Raw genomic sequence first — 13231 nt, forward strand, 5'->3', positions numbered from 1 at the left:
GTTGTTGGGTCCATTTTTAAATATATGTGCATGCAGATGTGTGCAAGAGCTAGAAAATCATAAGTGATCTATGTTCCTCTCCCAAACATAACATGCTAAAACTGCTTTCATGTGATACGCCTGTTGTCATTGTGCAAAAACAAGAAAACAAAGAACTGATTCCCTGTTTCCTTTACAGATTTGCATATTTATCTACATCAACACTTGCATTCATAGTCACCAAAGCAGAGTGGAGTAATTACTGTGTATGACTGAATCACTTGCATGAGTACCAGGCTGCTGGTAGAAAGGGGATGTGGAAGAGATGCAGCAAACTGGCACAAAATAATACAACTGCCAAGTCAGCTGCTTCCTGCTCAGTACAGTTTGAGAAACACACCCACGCAAGTAACAGCTTATGCTTGACAATATTTCTGAATAGGTTGTTTCCTTTCTTTTATCAGTCTGATGACAACTTTAAAGCCCAAGAAGGTCAAGCCAAACAGAGTTTTGAGAGTGCTAGAACAGCAGCACCAGCATCACAGGACATATGTTTTCAGAAGAGGCATCTGCTAAAAGAAAGAGGAGGAAATTTCAAAGATTTTCTGCTTCTTTGTAAAGAAGGAGGCAGGAAAGGGAGATAGAGTAGACCCTTGTTATACACTGGGGTTTGGTTCCAAGATCCCCCGTGGATAACAAAATCCGTGGATGCCCAAGTCCCATTAAATATAATGACATAGCAAAATGGTGTCCCTTATGAAAAATGGAAAATCAAGTTTTGATATTTGAAATTTATACTTTTTTCGAACATTTTGAAACTTTGTATGCTTGAATCCATGTATAAAAAATCCATGCACAAGAAGGGCCGACTGTATAAAGGGAGAAAGAGGAAAGAAGTAAATCATAGTGAGTAAGTGCTTGCATGGAAAACAATGGGATAAAAATCAACACAAATCCATTTGTAGAAAGAGAGAAACAATCACATGTCATTAACAGGAAAATACTATGCATAGCTACTCAGACATCTCACTGAGTTGAGTGGGATTTAATAATACTTAATGTGTATAGTATTACAGTGATGTAAATTTCAGTTATTCTGTTCTCACAAGGAAGAACAAAGCATTTCATAAATTTTTGCACCACTGGGTGAGAGTATATGGGACTTTTTGTAGATTTTCATTATTTCCCACATTTCAAAACTATTTCATGAAAAAGTATTCACACAAAACATTGCTTTCATGCAGGAAACTTTTTTTTGCACCTGACAATGTCCCCCCCCCCCCCAGGATTTGTGTGTGTGTGTGTGTGTGTGTGTGTGTAAAAAAGTCTCAAAGTGAGAAAAAAATATTGCAGCCGATGACTGTTTTTCAAAAGGTTGTCACCTCAATGGGAGTAAATTTCATTGATCATTTTTTCTTTCACATATTAGGATGCTATATCTATTTTGGGAAAATATATCATGCTCTCCCATTAGGAATTTCAGTGTTACCATAAGTCATGGTACAGCTTTTCATCCTATGGATCACTGCATGTTTGACTTCAGTGGCACCCACGAATGAGACACATTATTACAGCTTTAACTCTTCAGCAGCTACAACCCAATTGCTGACCAACTCATTAATAATGAGACCAGACACAGAGAATTGGGTTATAAAATGGGCAACTATATTTAACTCAACTTATTTAAACTTATTTCTTCAAGAACTGCAAAAAAACCAGGGGGGAGAACCTTGTGTAGGAACAGCTGGCGGATGTTCTGTTCCAAGACCAATTCTCCAGCTTCCAAAGTGCGAAAACACCTGGGCCCCAAGGGCAATCCATACTTTGGGTTACTCCCCAGCCGGCCCGCATCTGGAAGACCAACCCAAGACTCCCCCACTTAACTCGCCAGACTTAAGTGAGGGTTTAAATCTCAAGCCAGCCCCAAGGCAAGTCTCTTTCCCTTCACGTTTACTCGCAAGACCTAAACTTGAGTTCCAGAGATCTAGCTTCACTCTTTAGGAGGGTGCAGAGGTGTTCATCAAAACCTCTATCTCCTCCTGCCTATGCGTGGAACCTATTTATGACCACACCCATGCCAATTGTCAAAGTCCTCAATCAACAGTATGGGGTAGGTGAAAAACCCTTGGAAAAGGGAGAAAATTCCTACCCGGCCCCGAAGCAACCAGAATTAATTTTCACACTGATGTTGAGGTGGGAGGCCAGCGTTTGAAGCCAAGTGAGAGGAGGTTGGGCAGGCAAGCCTCAAGCAGGCTAAACCCTGCCCCCTCCTCTCCCAACAGCCAGCAGAGCATGCTGTTTTCCTTTAAAATGCTGGTCTCTCCAATGAGAGGCCAGCAAAATCTCCTCCCCAGCCCAAATGGTTGGGGAGAAGCATTCTTAGCCTTGTTTCTGTTTCCCCTCTTAAACCACATGATGCTAGACCTCACATAACATGCAGAGAAGTGGTATGAAAACAAGCAGCAACATCATTGACACTAGAACAGTGCCAGCTGAAAATGTCTTTGCAGCTTGAACCAAGTCTGACAAGATTATCTTTAAGTGCATGCAAATATATTTTGGATATTTAGATAAACTGGAACATAATGGTGCTGTCACCTTAACTGAAGATGATTAATTATTTTTTATTATTTTTGGTATTTACAGTATAACAACAATGAACACAGTGTTTTCATCCATTCCTGATTAACAAAAAATTCCATACTTTCCTTGTGTCTTTCTTATATTTGAATTCCTGTTATTACCACACATTTTATTATTTTCTCTCTAACTTAAATTCTGATTTACTCTTTCCCACCCTATCCCGCCTTTTCCGTCCTATCCAACCATTCTTTTATAATATTTCTTCATTTGGCACATGGTTTTTATCTGTATTCTTTTTCACACTATTCTCCAAATAGTATACATTGTATATATATCAAATCTGTATAAATAACTATATAGAACCATTTCTCATATCAATCTATTTAGAAATGCATCAAATAACACCTGTTGATCTATTCTGTCTCTTCCATTCGTTACTGCATACCTGGTAACTAAGATAGATGCAAGATCTAATCGGTTTGTCCTTAATAAATCTGAATTTTAAACAGGTAATCAGTATTTTTTTATATATTTACCCCTTTAAACTGATTACTTAAGAATTACTATTCATGTCTAAATTAACTAAGATAAGGTGAATGTAACTATTGAATATGGTTCGGTTTCCAGACCAGAGGAGGCACAAGTATTTACTGAAGATGATTTATATACATTTGGGGAGGAGTCTGAGCATGCAGTATGAAAACTAAATGATATTTGAAAGGCTTAGCTAACATGGGGAAAGGGGTTTTGAATAGCTCTCTAAAAGACCAGTAAAGAACACTAAGTGAAACAAAGGCGCAGTACAGACTGCCCCAAAGGGTCGGCGTGCACCCTCCCCTTTTTGCTCCAGATTGAGGCCAGGGCAGCCTCACCGGCAGCCCTGCAGCCCCAATCCACTGTTTTTCCAGACCATGGAGAAGCGGCAAAATGCCGCTTCTCCATGGTCCAGAAAGGGGGAGTTTGTTCCACCTTTGAACAGCCCTCACTGTCAGGAAGTTCAGCCTAACGTTGAGGTGGAATCTCTTTTCCTGGAGCTTGCATCCATTGTTCTGGGTCCTGTTCTCTGGAGCAGCAGAAAACAAGCTTACTCCCTCCTCAATATGACATCCCTTCAAATATTTAAACAGGGCTATCATATCACCTCTTAATCTTCTTTTCTCCAGGCTAAACATCCCCAGCTCCCTAAGTCGTTCCTCATAGGGCATGGTTTCCAGACCCTTCACCATTTTAGTTGCCTTCCTTTGGATACACTAGAAGAAGGGGAGAAATTTTTGGTGATTTTTCAAGCAAAAGTGGGGACCTTCCAGAATTTGGGGGAGGGCCCATTCACCACTGAACAGTGTGGCAGAAAAGTGTTCTGGAACCTAGACCTCCATCCCACCACTGTCCAGTTATACGTAGTTTCATCATGCCATCTTACTCACTTTTCTTCAGAGCCACCCTCTAAGCTCTGCATGAAGTGGAACCCATATGGTGCCACCCTACCACCCCAGCCCATCTCCTTAGTCTTCATCCTGATCAGCACTTACATTTTTAGACACCAGTCCTTTGTTTATTCTCTTTTATGAGCTCTGTTCTTGTAACATATTTGCAGTGACTGGGGGTTCTCTCCCCCCAGTCATTTGAGGACTTCTCCCACACATTAAAAGTGTTAAAAGTTGGGAGGGAAGACCAATGCTAATGAGAGGTGACATCACATTCTAATGAAGGATTGCATCACAGCTGATGTCATGTTCAACTGGCCAATCAGTTCAGCAGAATTGGGAATTTCCAGATGTTTCAAAACAGAGATTTTAAGAAGGACTTTCCCAGCACGAGGGTATGAGTCTTTCCTTTGTTTGCCTCAGGGCTGTGGCCTGAAATGACCTGGATGCTGGTTGGAGCTGGGCCAGGGAGCCCAAGCTCCCAGCTATCCAGATCCATCAAGGACTACAAAACCCAACTGAATTTGTAAACAGGATTAGGATTGTGTGTTAGCTAGTTATGACTAGTTCTTATGTTTATTTTCCTAGCTTGGATGAAATGGCTGTATTTTCTGTATTTTCTGTAACTACATTTCTCTGCTGTGGAACAAGGAGGTTCTACATGTAAATGATACCTTTGCTCTAGAATTCCTTAGTTAGAATAAAAACTTTCTTTAAAAAGTACCTTGGCTTTCTCTGACACTCCTATCATGTGCTTTTAACTCAGTTGTCACTTGTTTAAGTTAGCAAGGATAGAAAGTACAACTTAGAAGACCAGGGAAATCAGGGATCTGCTGTGGCAGAGGGCCAAACCGGGGTGTCTCTGTTTGTTGACTGGCCCAGAGATCATGGCAAGTGGCATTTGAACTTGGGAGTTATAGTTTTAGCTAGGTACATATAAAGAAACATTCTAAATTCTTTCTGTTTCTCTGTCTCTCTCTTTTACCTGCCTAGTGGAAGGATTGGAAAGGAGTGTGGAGAGGGGGGGCTGTGTGGCCCTGAGGAGTGTCTGCCACTGGTGTTGGGTCTGCCCTCACTGCTTCAAGCAGCTTGGAGGACCATCTGAAAACTGTTCAAAAAACAGCATCGCAATTCAAAAAATGTCCATTTATGCTCTTAGCATCATTTTCCCCATGCACAACATGACACCCATGGACACCTGTCACTTCCCAAACCATATTGTAGTGTCTTCTGTCATCTATCTTGTACAAATTTGATATACTTCTACCAGTAAAAAAAAACAACAACCCTATAACATCCATATAATCTAGATCTAGGCATACCCATCCATCCAGTCCCAGTCAGGTTCTTAGATGGCATCCCATGGCAAGATAGCTTTTACATTAAATTCCTTGTGAGTGCTGTAAAAGATAAAACTTTTGAGTGTTAAATGAGAGGAAGCTGACATCAGGGAGACAGGCTGCTGTAAAAGTTTGCACAGAAACCTTAGATATTAATAAAAGCATATGCCCTCATGCTCTTTAAGAAAATATTTTTATCAGCCAGTTTTGCAGGACTCTACACCCAGAGGACGATTGTGGCTGGGAAGCAATGGTGTTATGTTGTCAGAAGATATGAAAGCCCAGCTGTCAATCCTAACTCCCCCTGTCAGCTACATGGCATAATGGCCATCTTTTCATCAGAGTTCAGGCAGTGACCTACAAGCTTGCAGCCTGAGATTATGATCCCCTATTTGATCGCACAGCAGCATTTCTCAAGCCCACAAGCAACCAAAACACCAGCTGACATCAAAGAAGCTTACTTTGGGATTTGTTGCTACAGGCAACAGGTCAAAAAATCATCAAGTCCATGGTGTTTGGGAGAAGGAAAGAGAGACTTGTGTGGGTGCTTTTTCCCCTTCTTTTTAAAATGTTCCATCTGCCTTCTTTGAGAGCTGTTTGAATTCTTAAACCTCTTCATGCTCCATTACTGTGAGAACAACAGAACTTGAGAGGAGCTGGATTTGTCTTATGGAGGTAAATACAGGGATAGAATATACAAATCTAATAATCAGCTTCTGCATTCTACATATTTTTTGTACTATACAACACAGGCACATTAGCAAGGTTCAGTATATTGCAATTGTTCAAGGGTTGGCAGAAAACTTGAGGATATTAGTAATTTTTAGTACTCTTACTGAATATAGTATTACAGGGTACAGCAACATTACTGTTATTTCCATGAAGTTAGACAAGCAGGTAGTAGGATGCTCATCATTTCCTGTGGGAGTGCCCAATTATCCAGAGCAGCAAGCCCAGGATTAAATAGAAACAATTCTTATTACATGAATTGGCTGTTTGATGAGAAAAGAAGCCTTTCAAATCCCTTTCTTGCTCCTGCCCTGGTTCAAGTATCTCTGAATGTTACAACACATGTGGAACTTTCTCCAGAGTTTAAAAAGATAAATGCTGAAAATATCGGTAAATGATCAGTGACAACATGATGCCCTGAGTTCCAGAGCACTGCCCTACTCAGAACTTGGAAATAACTAGTTAGGTGTAACTAGTTATGTCCTACTCATTTATCCTCTTCTGTCTTCATTACTTAACTAATTAATGTGTTGGTTTTTAGCACTCTCTATTATAGTTTGGAAATAGCTGGTTATGTTTTCTGCAGAAAAAAAATGTTATGCATATGCTCAACACCTCCCTTATGCAATGATCCCCCCTGAACTCGCTTTCTTCTTGGATGCATAATGATGACATCATCTTTTGGGTTATCTGGAGGATTCCCAAGAACTACTAGAAGCCTTTGTTGTTGCACATCTAGTTCCATAGCTTGATGGTCGTCTGCCATCTCCTTTTCTCCTCCAGCCACTATATCGGTGTGTTTGAACAGGTCACAGGAGGAAGGTGAGTCCTGCAGGAGGTAAGAAAGGAAAAGGGGTGTATCTCCACATAAGAGTAACTCCCAATATAAGACCTCAGCCAAAATTCTCTATTCGTCTTTTCCAGTACAGGCAAATGATCTGTGGTGTTTGCAGGCATGGAGATCAGCATACATGTTAGCGTTGTGGAAGAAGAGAAATGCAGATCAATGACTAAAAAATTACTGAATAGGTCATTCCATGTCACGCATTAGAACAGCCTTCTCCAATTTCTAGCTGTTCTAATCAGTCCTGCCACCACTGACCATTCATCAGGCTGTAGCATATGTAACCAAGTGCATGTGTAAGGTGCCATGAAGGGGAAAGAAACTGATAACTGATAACTGGCCATGGCCTTGTTCATAAACCCCATTAAAAAAAAAGATTTAATTTGCAAATTAATTAATTATAACATGCCAAATTAATTCCATTAATCCTGAATTAATTTCTCCATTGCATAGTATTAGCTTTAATGAGTTAAAGTCTGTACAGACTGGCCAAAATAAAGCTGCTTCAGGTCACTTTGGAGGTAGGCTGTTTAAATGATGCATGCGTCTTAAGAGGCCAGAAGCCGTGCCAAAGCCATGCTCCAGGCCTAAGGACTGGAATGCAGCTTTGGCACATCTTCTAGCCTCTTAAGTTGTGTGTGTCATTTAAACAGCATACCTCCAAAGTGACCCGAAGCAGCTTTATTTTGGCCTCTATGTACAGGCCCTTAATTTTTAAACGTAACACTCCCACGTTCTGATCCTATCACTGCTGGGTTATGGAAAGCTTCAGTTTATCATTATATTAATTGTTCCTAAAAGTAATTTTCTAAGCTCTGTTTCCAAACAGATATCTTTTGGAAGGGGGGAAACAGAACCTGAAAACTTATTTATCTCCTGTCAAACAGCAGGAATATATGGAAGGGGGCAAAGAGAAAGATTCCACAAGTGCAGCAGGGACCATTCCAGTTCTGCTGCTCTCCATGCAAAACGGTTAGATAAGGGGGTTAATACTCTGTCATTGCCACACACATAAACCTTTAAGGAAGACAGTGGAAGATCACATAGATTATACTTAGTTGGACTCAAGCCACACAACATACAATCTTGCCTTATTTCTTGCATCTTTTTCCAAGGCACACATATCAGGTCATTTCTTAACAAGTAAAGTAAAGGGAAAGTCAGGGTATTTGAGAACTAGCGGAACAGAAAGCTCCACCACTGAACTTACAAGTGATTGCTGTTTTCAGAGAGGATGGAGGCAGCAGAGAGGACAGAGGCAGAATAGGGCATCCATGATTGGGTAAGAATCATGGAGTGGTCACTGGAAAAGGGAGTTGTCCCCAGATATTGTTGTGCCACTGGGAATCTTCTGCATTGAGAAATATCACATCTCTCTTTATGCAAGACTGTAGAAAACATAAAAGTGCAACTCTGTGTGTACTTATATGAATACAGTGGGGCTTGTTTCCAGGTGAACACATATTTGTTTTTGTTGTGTGTGCCATCAAGTCATTTCTGAATTATGGTGACCACTAGATGCAGTTGCATCACCTGGGTTTGTGTCACCCAGTGTGGTAACTCACCCCCCCCCCCGCCATTGGTCTTCTCCCACACCACCATACAGTATCCTTAGCAATGTTTTTTGTACTAATGTTACTTGTAAATCATAATTTCCATATATCGTTGAATGTAACGGCAATAGTTATGACCTTAACAACATACACTAGAAAAATTAAAATTATATCTTTAAATTACAATATTGTACACACAACCTAAATTTATTTGCATTTACACAGTTCCACGTGGTTAAAGTGAAAATTTGTTAAAATATAATGTTTTTGAAGAAAATTTAAAAAGCATAAAAAACCATCAAAACCTGAGGCCTCTCCTTTCTCCACCCATTTGAACACCCCACTCATGTGTTCCCTTCTACTCAGCTCTGGCATCTTAAAGGGATGCAGGCAAATGCCACAGCCTGTTTCTACCAAAGGCAGACATTTGGGTTACAGTAGTGTCACCCCCTTTAGGGTATCACCTGGTGCAATCCACACCCCGTACTGATACCCCTGACTAAACTCCCAAATGATCTCCAAGGCAAGGAGGATCAATTTTCTACTTCAGCTGGTATAATAGCTGATGTAATATTCTTAGAAATGGATAACCTGGCCACAGTGAACCATGTATTGGTAGCCTCAAAACTAGATTATTGTAATGCACTTCATATGGGGTTGCCCTTGGTCTTGTTTGGAGACAACAAATAATAAAGATGGTGGCAAACAGGCTGCTTAATTAAGCCTCTTACTGTGCTCATGTATCTCCTGTGCTGAAAGGTCTTCACAGTTCACCCCAGGTAAGGCCCCGGGTAATGACAACATACCCTCAGAAGTGTTTAAATCTAATATTGAATGGTGGACCCCTGTTCTTACATCCCTTTTCACTGCCATAATCATACTACATACATCCCTGAGTACTGGGGCCTTGCTATCATTGTACCAATATATAAAAAGGGAGATAAAAATGATCCTGGAAACTATAGGCCAGGGGTAGGCAACCTGCGGCCCGCAGGCCGGATGCGGCCCGGCAAGGCCTTGGGACCGGCCCCAGCCCGGTCCTGCCGCCGATTGCCGCCGGGGTCTTTGGAGGGCAATTGTCTATAGAAGCCTCAGAAACATGCATTTATATTAACATTTTTTAAAAAATCAGCAAATTTTTTCGCGTGTCCTCTATTTTTTTTAAAAAAGTGTCTTCCATTTGAAAATTTTGTCCTACATTTGTCCTGGTTTATTTATATATTTAATTTTTTTTAAAAAAATTATTTAATTATTTATTTTTTGGCTTCGGTCCCCCAGTTGTCTGAGGGAAAGCAACCCGTCCCCCGGCTCAAAAAGATTGCCTACCCCTGCTATAGGCTTATTAGCCTTCTCAATAATATAAGTAAAATGTATGCTCTACACCTATTGGATAAGCTCCAAGAATGACTTGAGGAGGAAGATATCATCAGGGAAGAACAAGTTGGCTTTAGGAAAAACCGTTCAGCAACTGACCATGCCCTAGTCCTTAAACATCTTTCTGAAAAGTATGTTGCTTCGGCTAGGGGCACACTGTTTACTGCATTTGTCAATTTTAAATCAGCATTCGATCTTATATCAAGAGATAGATTATGGAAAAAGTTTGAGACCACCAACATTGATAAACAACTGCTAATATTAATTCGTAAACTATACGAGAATTCTAAAGTAGTAATATGTTGTAATAGCCGGGGCAATACAACAAGACCTATTTTCACATCGAATGGAGTCAGACAGGGTTGCATTCTAGCACCTACTCTTTTCAATTTTTATATTAACTCCATGATTTCGACCCTATCAGAAATATCAACACATGCCCCGACTCTGTCAAATAAGCCTCTATCAATTCTTGTCTATGCAGACGATGTTGTTCTAATGTCCATCACAAAAGTAGGATTGAATAGACTTTTAAGAGCTTTATCAACTTATTGTACAAATGATGCCCTAACAATTATAATAAGACCAAAGAAATGGTCTACTCGAGGAGCCGTCTCCGATACAAGTGGACCCTAGATGATCACTCCATAGAACAGGTGTCCACTTATAAATATCTGGGAATCACATTTCATGACAAGGGATCTACCAAATTACACCAGAAAAAATGCTGTAATGAATAGACAAAGAAGTATTAAAGCCTTATGTTCTTTCTATTACAATAAGGGAGAACAATACATTCCAGCAGCTCTCCAAGTCTTTGTTGCTAAGATCTTAGCACAACTATTATACGGTTCTGAGATTTGTACTTTCAATAGCTTTATGTCCTTCGAGGCAGTTCAAACAAAATTTTTAAGAACAATCTTAGGTGCTCCAAATTGGGTTTTGAATCCCATTCTACATCTAGAAACAGGGATGCTATCTGTTGAGGCACGTGTATGGATACGCAAATTAAATTTATGGCTCAAAATGTTTTTTGTTCTGATCGGTTTAGTGCCATTAATACTAACAGACTCCTTTTTGTCTCCCTGGAAGGGGACGCTGACCTTGAAACTCTTATCTCTTGGACTCTTACTATCAGAAATAGCTGTACTAGGCTATGATAAAGCAAAATCTGTTATTTCTCCACTCATCAAGGATATTGATTTCCAGACTCATATAAGCCAACTAACTTTACATCCTGTTAGGGAATCCAGTAGACCTGGCAAATATGCGAAATATTTTGAGAATTTGAATGTTCCGAAATTCAGAAGAGCTTTCATGTCAGCAAGGTTTAACATCTTACCATCGGCAGTCCTGGAGGGCAGATTTAAAAAGATCCCTTACGAACACAGATACTGTCCCTGTGGCTCAGAGGAAATCGAAAATATTAATCATGTTCTCTTTGGCTGTTCTTTGTACACAGAAATACGTGCTTTATATATAACACCAACTGTGTTGCAGTTTCCAGGCAGACAAGAGAAATTTTATACAAATTTTCTACTTGCAGACCAGAAGGAAGGTATAACGCAAGCAGTTGCACAATTCTTTGCAGCTGCCATTGCAAATTGTAAAAAGTTTGTTAAACAGATGTAATATGTTATAATATAATCTCAAAATCTGTATAGATGGCCTGATTTAATGGTAAAATTTATAAATGAGGAGGTATGGCCGTATTTTACCATACCATCAAACTAACCTAGTTGGGGACCAAAGTCTAATGAAGTTACCCCAACCAGTTGCATCTGATTAATGGCACTTTGTAGTTTAACTCTTGTTTCGACAGGGGATATGACTGTGGTTTTGAACTAATATGTCTTGAATGTGGTTCTCTATAACACAATATAATGGAATTTTTTGCGAGGTGATGGCAGCCTACTCATTGTTGTGTGTTTACCTGATTGTGCAGTCCTATCCTTACTTTTTATAAACTATCATTTGTTTATACTCTCCAATCTGCCTGTACATGAACCTATGGTATAAAACTAAGTTATGTCTTAAATTGGAATTTTATAATTGTGCTGGCCAAATGGCTGTAATAAAGTTTGTTGTTGGTCTTCACAGTAATTGCCAATTAGAAATGGAGACCAGTTCAAGGTGTTACACTGGCTTATATAATTCAGGACCACACTATGTGGCAATAATATATGGCATGGCTTTTGCTACATGGCAGGGGGATGGACTAGGTGGCCCTGGCATCTCTTCTAATACTAAGATTCTATAATTCCATGATTCTGTGACCAGCATATCCAAGAGACTACCATATTCTATGTAGACTGTCCTGGTCTTTCTATTCAAAGGAAGGGATCTGGTTGCCTTGCCATGGCATAGTGGGGCTCATTTAGTTGTGGTGTGCATGAGAACACGTAAAACGTTTTCTCCATTGGGATTAGATGGGCTCCTATTGTTGAATACTTCTACCAGCAACTAAAGACCTATTTCTGTTCATCCAGATTATCCTGACTATTTTCTGAATTGTTACTTATTAGTTATCCATGATTTTTAGAGAATTGTGTTGAATGGATCTTAATGTTTTATTACTTTTAGCTCCTGCTTTATTGTTTGTTTTAATTATAAACTGCTTTCTTAATTTTTTGTAAAATGAAAGTGCAGTAGAAATGCTCTAAAGTGAAATGAATGAATAAATAAATAAATACCAGTCCTGAAGATTTACTCATGTGATCATTTCACAGGCTTTTATCCATGCATATCAACAACTTCATCGTGACAAACTCCAGTAGGATTACCTGGGATTGCTTTTGATTGTGAGAAAGTAGGTTAACAATATACAACCTCTTAAAAGTAGGTAGAATTACAGGTTCCTCACTTCAGGGAAATTCTCAGGGAATGTGGGGATTTTTGATGCTGTGGTGAATATTTTTTACTGTACAGCATTTGAATTAACTGCTACATTTACTTGAAAGCACTTACTAAGTAATAAAATGACCACAGCTCTACACCTGTGGGGTATGTGAAAAAGGATATGTTTTACCAGAAATATTACGTGCTTTTTGGGAGGGGGGGTCTGGAAAAATTGCATTTTCTTTCCCTACCAGAAAAAAATATCAAATTAAGTTGGCAAAAGGAGTTTTCTCCATTTATCCAGCTGAATGCTCCAACAAATAATATCTTGCATGCAAAATATTCCTGACAAAAGAAAGCAGGCAATATTTAATCCAGTTTCTTCTCCCAGTCATTCTATATTCCTGTTGCAAAGATGATATGAGTAGAATAATAGATAGGCATAGCATTTAAATGTTGGATTTTACTGGCCAGTATCATGGGAAAGCATGCCAGACACCCTTCAGTGATTTGGCCAAATTACTCTATACCACAGTCTTCCAACACAAATATTCAATTCACTCTAGG

The sequence above is a fragment of the Sceloporus occidentalis genome, unplaced genomic scaffold, assembly GCF_023333645.1.
Source record: "Sceloporus occidentalis isolate IW3139 unplaced genomic scaffold, rSceOcc1.0.p SCAF_6, whole genome shotgun sequence".
NCBI classification, from domain to species: domain Eukaryota; kingdom Metazoa; phylum Chordata; class Lepidosauria; order Squamata; family Phrynosomatidae; genus Sceloporus; species Sceloporus occidentalis.